This window comes from Podarcis cretensis (assembly GCF_951804945.1).
Source record: "Podarcis cretensis genome assembly, chromosome: 15".
In the NCBI taxonomy this organism is placed as follows: Eukaryota; Metazoa; Chordata; class Lepidosauria; order Squamata; family Lacertidae; genus Podarcis; species Podarcis cretensis.
In genome coordinates, this window is record NC_137185.1 from 653,687 (window position 1) to 666,314 (window position 12,628).

A 12,628-nucleotide genomic window follows, 5' to 3' on the forward strand; every position below is an offset into this window, starting at 1 on the left:
TTGCCGGGGGGGGGGGGCTCGGATATGGTTTCCACGCAGCAAACACGCCGGGAATGGGGGGTGGGGTGCTTCTTTTTGCAGATTGCAGTATAGGAATGAAGCTGGAATTGGGAAGGTGAACCGTTGTGGCGCTGGGGGACGAGGACAGGAATTTGTGATTTGTCCTTTTCGGTGTTATCTGTGGGGAGCGGAGGTCATAGCCCGCTGACAAAGCCCCCCCCCCCCGCCTCACCCCACGCTTTGTGTTAACAGAGCTGGAGTAAAATAGCACTTTTAGCCCCCCTACGGACTAGCACCTTGGCACGACTTTAAGAGCCCAGGGCGCATTTTTAACGCTTCCCTTGGAGCTGGGTGTGGGGAGAAGAAAGCGCCAGTTTTTCTCAGGAGGGGGCTGGCTTGTGATGACCCCCCCCTCCCACAGTCCCACAGTCACCCAGCCGGCGATGACCCTCGGGTGGCGCTGGCAGTTCCTTGTCCTGCTGCCCATCCACCTTCTCCCACGCTGACTTATCCCCACGGTGTGTGCTCTCCGATTTAAGGATTATGGGGGGTGGGGGGACGCTGGTGCTCCACCTCGGCCCCTTTCTTCCTGCTGCTGCTTTGCCCAGGGCTGTGGGTGGGCGCCCCACCCTGGGTGGGGAAGGAGAAGATGTTGTGTCTGGAGAGAGAAAAGATTCCTGGAATATCTGCCGCCACCCGCCAAAGTCCCTTTTCAGAACCGCTGTGCGTGTTTCATGCAGAGTAGAGGGGGGGGAGAGAGAATGAGGCATAATGAGAGGCTAGCAACGTAACGCACCCCCCCCCCACGGCATCTTAATCTACTTCTAAGTACTCTGGCGCCCCCAGTCCTCAAAAGAGCCTCTTCCTTAGGATCAGGCTGGGTGTGTGTGTGTGGGGGGGGTGTCATCTAGATATCAGTAACCCCTTTTACTCTGTCCTCAGAATCCTGTCCCAGCCTGTCATTGGCTAAGCGAAGTCAAACCCCAAAAGGAGAGAGTCCTCTTCGACCGTGTAGACACATACACACGCGCACACTCGGGTTTATTCCGCATCCGCCGCTGGTTTGGGCACACGGCTTTAAGCACGACTCGCATGTATCCCGTACCTCCCCTGCCGGCTCTTCCGAAACGTTGCATTTCGATGCCTTCCCCCGCACCCTGCATGCAAACTGGCTTCGATCCAGATTGAGAAAAGCAGCCGCCTGGCTGCATTTGGAGCCAAGCCGGTAACAGTGCCATACAAACCATTCCGCTGAACTGGTATCTTGGGGGGGGGAGTTTCAGTGGGTGGGTTGATGGAGCTTTTGCCAGAGGCAGGAAGCGCTCACCTTGTTGAGTTGGCACGTGTAACTTGGAGAAAAGAGAATAGATTAATCCCAGATTAAAGCCCGAGTCTCCGTTTTGCTGGGCGCCCGCTGGCAATTGTATTTACCCAAGGGTCACGCTGTGGCTGGAAGGGAAGTAGGAGGTGATGAGGGGAGGTCTGTTCGATTTTATTAACAGAACTCCCACTACACACACACACACACACACACACACGTACGTGAGAACAAGAGCCTGGCTGCTGGGTCAGGACAAAGGGGCCCATCTAGTCCAGCATCCCCATCTCTCAGGGGCTGAACAGTTGCCTGTGGCAGGATTTGAGCATGGGAGCCCTCTCTCCTCCTGCAGTTTGCAGCAGCTGGTAGAATCGCAGAATCCTAGAACTGCAGAGTTGGAAGGAGGTCCCCCAAAGGTCATCTAGTCCAACCCCTGCAATGCAGGAATCACAGTAAAAGCATCCCTGAGGGATGGCCATCCAGTCTCTGCTCCAGTGAAGCAGTGGAGTCTGCCACCTTCTGAGGAAGTCCAATGTCCTGTAGGAAACCCGCAAGCAGGACCCGAGCACAGAAGGCACCAGGAGGGCCTCTGCCAGTCAGTGTGTGCACAACTGAGCTAGATGTAACTTTCTAAGTTCCTGTTTAAATAACCCCCTTATTCAGAGCCATGAGGACTGGAATTCAGGCACCTGCTTTGCACACAGAAGGTTCCAGGTTCACCCCCTGACAGCATCTCTAAGCAGGACTAGGAATGTCCAAGGCCACCTAGTGGGGACCTGATCCTGGCTCTCCCTGGTCCTAGTCCCGCACCTTAACCTCCAGCCCACATGACAACTCCCATCACACAGTGCATGTCCCACAGACTCCTTCCATTCCAGAAGCCCCAAGACAGGTTTCCCCTCCTTAGGCTCACTGAGAAATAATAGTGGGAACCTCAGAGCAGAGCCTTGCAGCACCTGGATCAGGACCCTGGGGGGAGAGCCTCTAGCCCGGCACCCTCTTCTCACAGTGGCCAGCTGCCCCTAAGAAACTAGGAATCCTGATAGACTGCCTTTGGAACTGGAGGTTCCATAGGAATGTCAGAAGAGCCTACTGGATTAGGCCAAAGGGGGCCCACCTAGTCCAGTCTCCTCACAGTGGCCAAATACTGCATGCAACCTAAGGAATTTAGATAGACTACTTCTGGAGAGGGCAAACATCTCAGAGGGTGTGGGGAGAGACCACCCAGAAATCCTCATGTTCTCACATTTTATTTCCACGTGGGCTCTTTCAGAATCTTGCGGGAATGAAATAAATTACACACAGCTTCCAGGTAGGCCTGAACTTGCTGTCTGACAATTCCTGCTTTTCAGGGAGTTGGACTAAATAACCCTTCTGGGTCTCTTCCAACAATAAAATTCTGTGATTCTATGGATTTCTAGCTCTTCGTTGAAAAGCCTATATGACGGTTCTACTTTATGAGCTTGCTTTTGTGGGAGGTCAGAAACTCCTGGGCACAAATCTAGTTTGGGGAGCTGCCTTATGCAAGGCCCATCTGGTTCAATATTGGTTGCACTGACTGGCAGCAGCCCCTCCGGATTTTAGACTTTCGTAGTCTCACCTGGAGATGCTGGCAGGGGTTGCACTTGGTACCTTCTGCATGCGGGCAGGTGCTCTACCACTCAGCTGTGCCCCCCACCATGGACACGGCCTTGTTTTGTGGCCTTGGGTCTGTCGCTCGTCCTCGGCCTCCACTTCCCCATCTTTAAAATGGGAAGCATTTCCTCCTGCAAAAGAACTCTTTGTGAAGAGGCAGGCTCAGATATTGCCAAGCCAAAAGCATGAGACATGCCTGGGTGCAGATTCCAGTGTTCCTCTCTGCCTCTCTCAATAGGCGGCTGGGGGGGGCACCTCCCTTCTGCCTATCACTGTCTTCTCCCGCCTCTGAGCCTTGCATTTATCTGAGAGATAATGGGCTCTGCCTCCCACATAATGCGTCTTACAGAACCACTTCAGAGGCCGACAGGAAAGGAAGAGCTGAGGAGAGGAGAAGGGGAGGCGGGGGTAGACAAGAGGAGAGAAGGTCCATATATAACAGGGGGTGGTGAGTTCATGCCTCCCCCCTCCAGATGTTGTTGATGGACTCCGACTCCCATCAGTCAGTGCCAGCCAGCATGGCCAATAGCCAGGGATGATGGGAGGTTGTAGTCTTAGGAAGGTGAACACAAGTGGGGTCTCCAGATCTCGTTAGACTCCAACTCCCAACAGCTGGCCAGGGGGATGATGGGGCTCCAGAAACATCTGGCAAGCCAGAGATGGTCCCCATCCATGTCGTCATCCAGCAATATCTAGGGGAGCAGGTGTTCCCCAGCCCTGAGAATGGCACTCTGTTTGGTTTATACCAAGCGGCTTCCATGTTTGCAAATGCCTTGCAGCTGGCAATTCTTCAGAGGCTCCGTCAGGGTTGAACGGGAGGAGAAGAGGTTTGGGGGTTAAAGCATCTTATGAGCCATGTTTCCTGCCCCCAAACACCCCGCTTCTTAAGTGAGAGCTAGTCATGTTTTCCTCGTGGCACAGAAACTGCACTTGACACATTCTCAGAGGCATGCTTGCCATGCAGAGGTACATGGTAGAGCACGAGACTCTTAATCTCAGGACTGTGGGTTGGAACCCCATGTTGGGCCAAAGATTCCTGCGTTTCAAGGGGCTGGCCCTCATGGTCCCACTCTGCAATCCTATGAATTTATAATGGGCAGGAGAAGGACCTAGGCTTTCTGGGTCAGATTAAAGGCCTGTCTCTCTGGGAACCTTCCACTTCTGGAAGAGATGAACTGGGTTGTTGGGAGAGACAGGGGTAGGGCCTTGGACTGTGTGAGGATAGGGACGTTTAAGTCCCTTTCTCAGCATAGTAAAACTGAGTCTCACTCAGGGAGGGTGTCTTGCAGTGGCAGGATGGGTGGACTATGTCTGTAATAAAATACAAACCCTTACCATGTTTTGCTGTTGCTTTCAGGCTCCTTTAGCCCTCCAGGCCTTTGAAGGAAAGATGGGCAGAGGTACTTCAGAAGAGCCCTTCTTGTCCAGTGTCCTGTTTTCGCAGTGGCCAACCAGATGCCTTTAATGGGAAACTTGCAAGTAGGAAACCAAGCCCACCAACTTTATCTCCACCTGTGGCTTCCAGAAATGGCCATTCAGAAGCATTTCTGCCTCTGACCATCACTGGCTCCTGAGGGAGGGAGTTCCAGAGTTTAACTCTGTGTAAAAAAAAAAGTGCTTCCGGAACCTTCCAGCATGCTGTGTTTTAAATAAATACGTAAGTGAATGAACGCAGTACAAGGATTACTACTCAGCAGCATAAATGCATTGTTCTAAAGGAGTTTCAGAATTCATCGCCTGGTGGTCGGATAGTGACATTGCAGGCACCCAGGCTGAGAACCCATAAACCAGGTAGCATCGTCATCCAAAACACGTTCTCTCCAGGTACCCCTCGCTCTGCCTCTCACACACCCATGGCAACTGGGGCAGCTGCAGCAGCGCTTCCACAAGACCTGGGTTGAGCTGGGAGCGGCAGATCTCCATTCTGGTACAATGACCCCAAGCTGTGGGGGGCTTAAAAGCACCAACCTCTAGCCCTTCACAGCCTAGGACCCTTGTACCTATGGGACCGCCTCTCCCGGTATGCCCCAGGGAGAACCTTAAGGGCCATAACTGTAGCACCCTGCTTGTGGTTAACGCTTAGCTGGAATGAAATATTCAACGCAGCAATAGAGAAATTAAAATAATAATTTATTTGTCAGACAAATAAATATGAGGCACAGTGGTATATGGTTACCAAGCTCTGGCCTGGCCTCCTGCCATTCTGGCCAGCACTTATATTTCCTTAATCCAGCCCCCTTGCTCCTCCTGTGGCTGCCTCTGTCCAATCAGCCTGGTTGAAATTCCTATTGGCTGTTTGCTAGAATCAATCACAAAAGATACACCCATTTCCTCATGCCCTTTTATGGGAAACAAAAAGATATATATTCTTCTATCTATAAATGACAAATAAGTAGTAATATATCTTACATATGTCTCAACAAGGAACCTTAATTACCAGCTCACCTCGCCCTATTGCCCTCCAAAACAAATGGTTTAATCTTAAATTTTTATCTTAAACAGATGTCAAGGATCTTGAGTTCACATCATCATTGAAAGATCTCCTTCTCTTGAAGGTCTTTAAACAGATAACCATATGTGTGCTCTAATGATGTTTCCTGCTTGGCAGGGGGGCTGGGCTGGTGGCTGATGGCCCCTGTGATCTCTTCCAACTATATGAAATAAGAATCTAGCATAAGGATTTAACATTTCTTAGCTTCTAATTCCTTTGCATAATTACATTTAAGCCAATATATTTAATACATAACATAGATAGCCTTTTAGAAGAATAAACCTTCTCAAAGTAAAAAAGGAAGGAACATTTTACAGCCTCAAAATAAAATAGAAAGAAAACCTCTTCTCCAGCCAAGCCAGTTGCCTTTTTCACTGCTCTTGACCTTTCAACCTTAGGAAAATATGGCTCAAGTTTAATGGGAGGCACATGGTTTTATTTTACTATTTACCCACTCTTAATTATGTTTATCTCTGCTTTTTTATCTTCTGTAATATGTAGGGTCAGTGTAACCTTGGCTGTCAGCCTGTAATTCCCTTTTTACGACTTTGAGAATTGTTTTCTGCTATAAATCAGGGGGCCCCCTTGTCCAGGAGAATAAACATTTTGCCAAGGTTCTTAGGCAGCTGGTCTTCTGCCTGGCATGAACATTTGAAAATCTTTAAGCTCATTTTAAAATACAGGCCCTGATCAAGCCTTAAGAAAAATGCAGGCTATGATTAGATGCCTCATAACTAGCAACACCCTAGAGGTCCCAGGCCCTAAGGGAGTCAGATTAGCCTCAACCAGAGCCAGGGCCTTTTCAACACTGGCTCCGGCCTGGTGGAATGCTCTGTCTCATGAGACCAGGGCCCTGCGGGATCTGATTTCTTTCCACAGGGCCTGTAAGACAGAGTTGTTCCGCCTGGCCTTTGGCTTGGAATCAACTTGATCCCCTCCCGCTCTTTCCTTTTTCCTTTCCCCTTCTGTGATGGAACTCCTATTTGGGGACTTCCCTGGCTTTTTTCTGGCCCACGTAGGACCAGTCTGGATAGTTGGCCTTGGTGAAGATTTGACGTTTTCATTCCCAAAAAGTTTTTGATTTGAGTTTCTACTGAAATGAGGCTGCATTTTAATGTTGTATTTTAACCTTGTTTTTAAGTTGTATTTTAATCAATTGTTTTTATACCTGGTGTTAGCCACCCTGAGCCCGGTCTTGGCTGGGGAGGGCAGGGTATAAATAAAATTTATTATTATTATTATTATTATTATTATTATTATTATTATTGCCACGGGCCCAGCCTCCCACCTTCCCACTCAGTCCATTCCCAGAAGGAAGTCCAGCAGCTGTATTTTGAACTTGTGACAGTTTCCAGGCAGTCTTCAAGGGCAGCCCCACATGACATGCATTGCAGTAGCCTGGATGACTGTGGTCAAGCTATCGCTGTCCCAAAAGGGCACTGGTCTCATCTTGATTGATTGATTGATTGATTGCATTTATACCCCACATTTCCACCCCTGACGGGAGCTCAAAATGGTTCTCCTCATTTAATCCCACAGCAACCCTGCAAGGTTGGTTTGGCTGAGAAGCAGTGCCTGTTTCCCCAAGGCCACACCCAGGGGATTTGAACCCTGGTCTCTCCCAGGTACTATTCTGACATTCTAACCACTACACAACGCTGTCCTATCTGACGAATGCTCCTGGATGCCACAGAGGCTGCTCTTGTCTCCAGTGATGAAGGACAGGGGTCGCAGGACCTGTGGCTGCCTCCAGATCTTCTCGAACTCCCACAACATCTGGAGGCCAGATTTTTGTTTTTGTTTTATTAAATTTCTCTACCACTCTTCATCTGAGGTGGCTTACAATATAAAAACACAAAAATACATACAATAGCAACAAACAGAAACAATACCCACCCGTTTAAAAGTTCATAGACAGTTTAATCAGCCAAAGGGGGGTCAGCATTCCACAAAGGGGGAGCCACCACAGAAAAGGCCCCGTTCTTGTGTTGCCACCCTCTGGACCTCTTGCGGCAGAGGCACATGGAGAAGGGCCTCAGAAGATGATCTCATGGTCCAGGTCGTTTCATATGGAAGAGAGGCGGTCCTTGAGGTATTGCTGTCCTGAACCCTTTAAGGCTTTATAGGTCAAAACCAGCACTTTGAATGGGGCCCATTAACTGACCAGCAGCCAGTGCAGCCAGGCCAGCAATGGCGTCATATGCTCAAACCGTTTCGCCCTGGTGGGCAACCTGGCTGCCAAATTCTGCACCAGCTGAGGTTTCCGAACCGACATCAGAGGCGGTTTCCCACCTCTGATGTAGGGGTGCCTCCAGATGGCGGATCTGATCCTTTAGGTGTGGGAGTGCAGGAAATGCTGATGGCTCAGCCGCAAACACTGGACAGGCACTCCACAAGGTCTCATGCGCATGTAGGAGAGGGTGGCATCCTGCAGAGGTCCATAGCAACAGGTCCTTGGTGCTGAGCAGCAGCAGCAAGACCAGGCCCAGCACCACTTTCTGGAACCCCCGGCAGGTAGGAGCAGAGCCACACCCAAACATGACCCCTCCAGCTCCCATCTTGGAGGAGCTATCCAGAACCTACAGAAGGGCTGGGAGTCTTGATCACCCACTCGGATGACTCAGGCGGTTTCTTGGCCTGGAAACAGACTGAGGTGGACCAAAATCAGCCTTGGCCAACCGACTGGCTTCCAGAGGTTTTGAACCACAACTCCCATGAGCCCCAGACATAATATAGAGAAAGCTTACCTAGATGATCCATTGCATCACATCTGTGGACTGTAGCTCAGTGGGAGAGCAGTTGCTTTGCATGCAGAAGGTCCTGGTTCAATCCCCAATGGCATCTGCAGGTAGGGTTAGAACCCTGGAGAGTTGCTGCCAGTCCGTGCAGCAGTGAGTGAGAAGGACCAATGGGCTGACTTGGTATAAAGGTAAAGGTAAAGGGACCCCTGAGCATTAGGTCCAGTCATGGCCGACTCTGGGGTTGCGGCACTCATCTCGCTTTATTGGCCAAGGGAGCCGGCATACAGCTTCCAGGTCATGTGGCCAGCAGGACTAAGCCGCTTCTGGCGAACCAGAGCAGCGCACGGAAACACCGTTCACCTTCCCGCTGGAGCAGTACCTATTTCTCTACTTGCACTTTGACATTCTTTCAAACTGCTATGTTGGCAGGAGCAGGGACCGAGCAACGGGAGCTCACCCTGTCACAGGGATTCGAACCGCCAACCTTCTGATCGGCAATCCTAGGCTCTGTGGTTTAACCCACAGCGCCCCCCGCGTCCCGACTTGGTATAGGGCTGCTTATAATAATAATAATTTTATTAGTTATACCCCGCCCATCTGGCTGGGTTGCTGCAGCCGGCTTCCTGGAGTCTCCATGCCCCCAGTGCTGTTTAGCTGTGTGATCCTGAGCGGAGGAAATTGGAGGAGGCTGGAATCATAGACTGGCAGAGTTGGGAGGGCCCACAAGAGCCATCTAGTCCAACCTCCTGCAGCACGGGAATCTTTGGCCCGAAATGTCTGTGCCCTTCGTGTGGCAGGGCATTTCTTCTCCTGCCCCACCAGTGCCCCCATGCCCCTTTCCACGGCTCAGGGGCCAGGCAGCCACCAAGGGAAACCCACAAGCAAGACTCAAGCCCAAGGGCCCCCTCCCCTCCTGTGGGTTTCAGCCACTGGGATTCAGAAGCGCTGCTGCCTCAGACCAGGCATCCCCAACCTTCGGCCCTCCAGATGTTTTGAACTACAATTCCCATCACCCCTGACCATTGGTCCTGTTAGCTAGGGATCATGGGAGTTGTAGGCCAAAACATCTGGCGGGTCGCAGGTTGGGGGTGCCTGCCTTAGACCATGGAGGAGCAGAGCCAGCCTGGTTTGGAGGAGCCCCCCACAGCCCTCGCTTCCCCCATGAATTTGTTTTAAAGCCATCTCCTCCACATCCTGTGGGAGGGAGTTCCACAGCTTAACCATGCACTGCAAACCCCAATATCCCCCGGTAGCTCTGCAGAAATACTTCAGTCTGAAACGCTGGAGAGCTGCTGCCAATCAGTGCTGGCAGTGCTAAGCTAGATGGACCAGTAGTCAGACTGAGCACAGCACAACTTCCTGTATGGAGGGGCTGTAGTTTAGGGGTGCAGAACACCTGCTTCGCATGCAGAAGGGTCCCAGTGGCATCTCCAGGCAGGGTCAGGGGAGAGACCCCCTGCCCGGAACCCAGAAGAGCTGCTGCTCTTGGCTGCAAGTCCTGGGAGACCTGCTCTCTGCCTTGCAGGCCTTTTCCTACCAGGCCTGGGAGGGCAGCCCTCGGACTGACTCCAGCTGCAAAAGCTGAGAATGCTGAACAGACTCTTGGGGTGGGGGGGTTTGTTTAGGGGGTTTGGGTGTGTGTGTGTGTGTGTGTGTGTGTGTGTGTGTGTGTGTGTGTTGTTGTTGTTGTTACTGATACTTTTTGTATCTTTATTTTCCATCTTCTTATGATTTATGTGGAAGTTGTTCAATTTGGCTACGTGCTTTCTGATGTTTTATTCATTGTTCACAGACTACTTTTGTTATGTTCGTAATTATGTGATTTTTATATGTTGTCGACCACCTGGAGTATAGCTTTAACTTTGGAAAGGCGGCCTAAAAATAAAACGATCGATTGACTGACTGCTGCTAGTCTGTGTTGGCAATAGCGAGCCGACTGATTTGATTCAGTATATGAGGCGGTTTGCAATAAACCAGCCCTTTATTTAGAGTCATGAAGCTTACCTAATTTTTAGGGGAGGGGCTGCAGCTCACTGTCCCGGCACCTCCTTTCCCAGATCCAGTCTCTGCTGAGCTGGCGGTAAGACCTCCGCTTTCTGGAGACCCCCGGGGAGACACCGCCAGTCCGTGTTGGCGATATGGAGTTAAATAGACCAGTTGGTGACTCAGCCTCAGCCAGCTTCCTGTGTTCCTAGATCTGAGTTAAGACTTCGTGAGTTTTTTGCCACTCGGGTGCATCTTGGCACATGCCAGGGGGGTGGGTGCCCCCCTGGAGGGTGTGTGTGTGTGCCAAGACCGGGGAATCTGGCAGTTTCAGAGGTCTATAAAGCTCTCTCTTTCTCTCTCTCCCCCCCCCCCGTCGTTTAGATGGGTATCAGGAGTGTCATGTAGCAAACTGATGCTAAGGAGACCCACTTAGAGTCCGTCCCCCCCATAAATCCCCCCTCTCTGGCTGGCTAGTTTCTCTCCCCCGCCCCTCTTTCTCTCCCTTTCTCTCTCCCCCCCCCCTCCCGGTGATATAAATAGCTGCCTCTGCCCGTTCCCTAAATTTCCCGCTGACGTCGTGCTCACGTCATTGTGTAGGTTGATTCTTTTCTATGAATGAGCCGCGAGGTCCCCGTTACTACGAGCCGGACTCTATAAAAAGCCCGACGGCTGCAGACACAGCTCCGGAGCCTGCACCGCCGACGGAGTCCGGCGCTTCTCCCTCCAAAGCCGGGAGAGGAAAAAGGGGGCTCCGGCGCGGAGAGATGGAGGGGAGAAGGGCCGGCGGGCGGATGGACGGGAAGGACGCCCCGTCGAGGCACAGGTAAGCGCAGAATGGGCTGCCTCCTACCAATCCAGCTCTGACCCTCTCTCCCCATTGCAAGACTGGCTTATCGCCGCTTTCAAGAGTGGGGTGTGTGTGTGTCAGGGAGCCCCCACTTATTCTCTCTCTGCTCCGCGACGTAGACTCGCCTCCAACAGAGTCCCGTCCCAGGCGGTTTGTGGGGAGAGGTGCGCGGGGGTCCCACAGCGTGACTCGCCCGGAGTCGATTGGTTCCCGTGCCAAACACGTGGCGCTTGTCCGGGCAGCGACTGACTACCTACCTCCCCCCCCCCCATCAAAGGAGAGGAAGTAGGTCTTGAATCGGGACCGACTTTCCCCACCAGGGATGTGGCGGGGGCGTCTATTTCAGTGGGGGGGGGGGCACAGATGGAACAGAGACGCCCCCTCCTACGTGAATGGGACCAGAGAGGCATTGGCCATTATAATAAGCGGGCGGGGGGAGACACGGCAGAGTTTCGGGCGTTGCCCCCCCCTTGTGCCTTGCCAACTTACCCTCTCCCGCAAAAAGCCCAGCTAAGGGGAAGCTGCCGGCATTGAAGGGGGGGGGCGGATGAGGAGCGCCTGGATGCGGGGCGCGCAGAGGGGGCTGGCTCATCCCTAGAGCCCCCCCTCCACGCAACTGAGCTTGGAGCTGGTTAGATGATGCCTCTGACTCCCCCCCCCCCCCAATTTCTTCCTCCTGCGGATCCGCCACCTGTTGCATTGCGTCTGCTTGGCGTTCGCTCCTCTCTTTTTCCTGCGGGGGGCGGGGGAGACGTTGCTGCAGCTCTCTCTCTCTCTCCCTCCCTCCCCCTCCCTCTCTTTCCCGCCCCCACCAGCCTACCTGCCGCTCCATTCACCTTGAGCCGGAACAAGAACTGGCTGGAAGGGGCTGCTGCGCCGCCGGAAGCGATGGGCGGGGGGGGGGGAGCGCCAGCCAGCCATCCGCTTCTCTACCTCCCCCCCCCCGTGTCCGCTTGGCTGAAGGGGGAGGGCTGGCTTGGCGCAGGGCGGCAGCGACCTGCCTTTCTCTCCCCCCCCCAACTCCCTAGGCATAAGCATCCGTCAGACCAGACCCCCACCTCCCAAAAAATATCTTTCTTCGCCTCCCTCCCTTTCCACTCCGAGATGCCCAGCGAGAATGAAGGAAGCGAGAATCTCCTGAACGGGGGGCTGTTGATGGGGTGGGTGTTGAATATAAGAGGAAGATCTGGGGATGGAAGAAGGAGAGGGACCTCTCCCTTCCTTTGATTCCCCCCCCCGGCTCTTCTCCCCCCCCCACACACCCGGAAGCGAAGAGTTCGAGACACCTGCCTTCTCTAACGCCCTGCGCTTTTGTGGGGTTTAGTTATTCATTTTTAAGAATGAGCAACAGATTCATTCATGGCTAGGCTCTGCCCCCGCAGTCGGAGACTGCGATACTTCTGAATCCCAGTTGCTGGAAATCGCAGGAGGGGAGAGTTCGAGCTCTTGCGCTTGAATCCTGCTTGCGAGCATCCCATAATGGGCATCTGTTCAGCCACTGGATGCTGGACTAGATGGGCCCCCTTTGACCTGATCCAGCAGGGCTCTTCTTACAAAGGTCTATTGTGATAGCAGAACCTTCATGTCCTGGGACAGTCTATCTCTGAATA

General features: G+C 52.6%; 2 long non-coding RNA genes across 4 annotated transcripts; one reads left to right on the forward strand and one right to left on the reverse strand.

The window, feature by feature from the left end:
* The first annotated feature begins 10 nt into the window (after positions 1-10).
* LOC307204349 lies at positions 11-4,623 on the forward strand. Its single transcript, XR_013833624.1, has 2 exons — positions 11-518; positions 4,311-4,623. It is a non-coding gene; the product is annotated as an uncharacterized lncRNA (long non-coding RNA).
* Positions 4,455-11,960, reverse strand: LOC307204337. Of its 3 annotated transcripts, none has more exons than XR_013833605.1 (4): positions 11,855-11,960; positions 10,190-10,382; positions 8,192-8,286; positions 4,455-4,551 (listed from the first exon to the last, which is right to left on the reverse strand). It is a non-coding gene; the product is annotated as an uncharacterized lncRNA (long non-coding RNA). The 3 variants fall into 3 exon arrangements; XR_013833606.1 differs by having other exon boundaries at positions 11,839-11,960; XR_013833607.1 differs by lacking the exon at positions 11,855-11,960 and having other exon boundaries at positions 10,190-10,642.
* Positions 11,961-12,628: the final 668 nt, after the last annotated feature.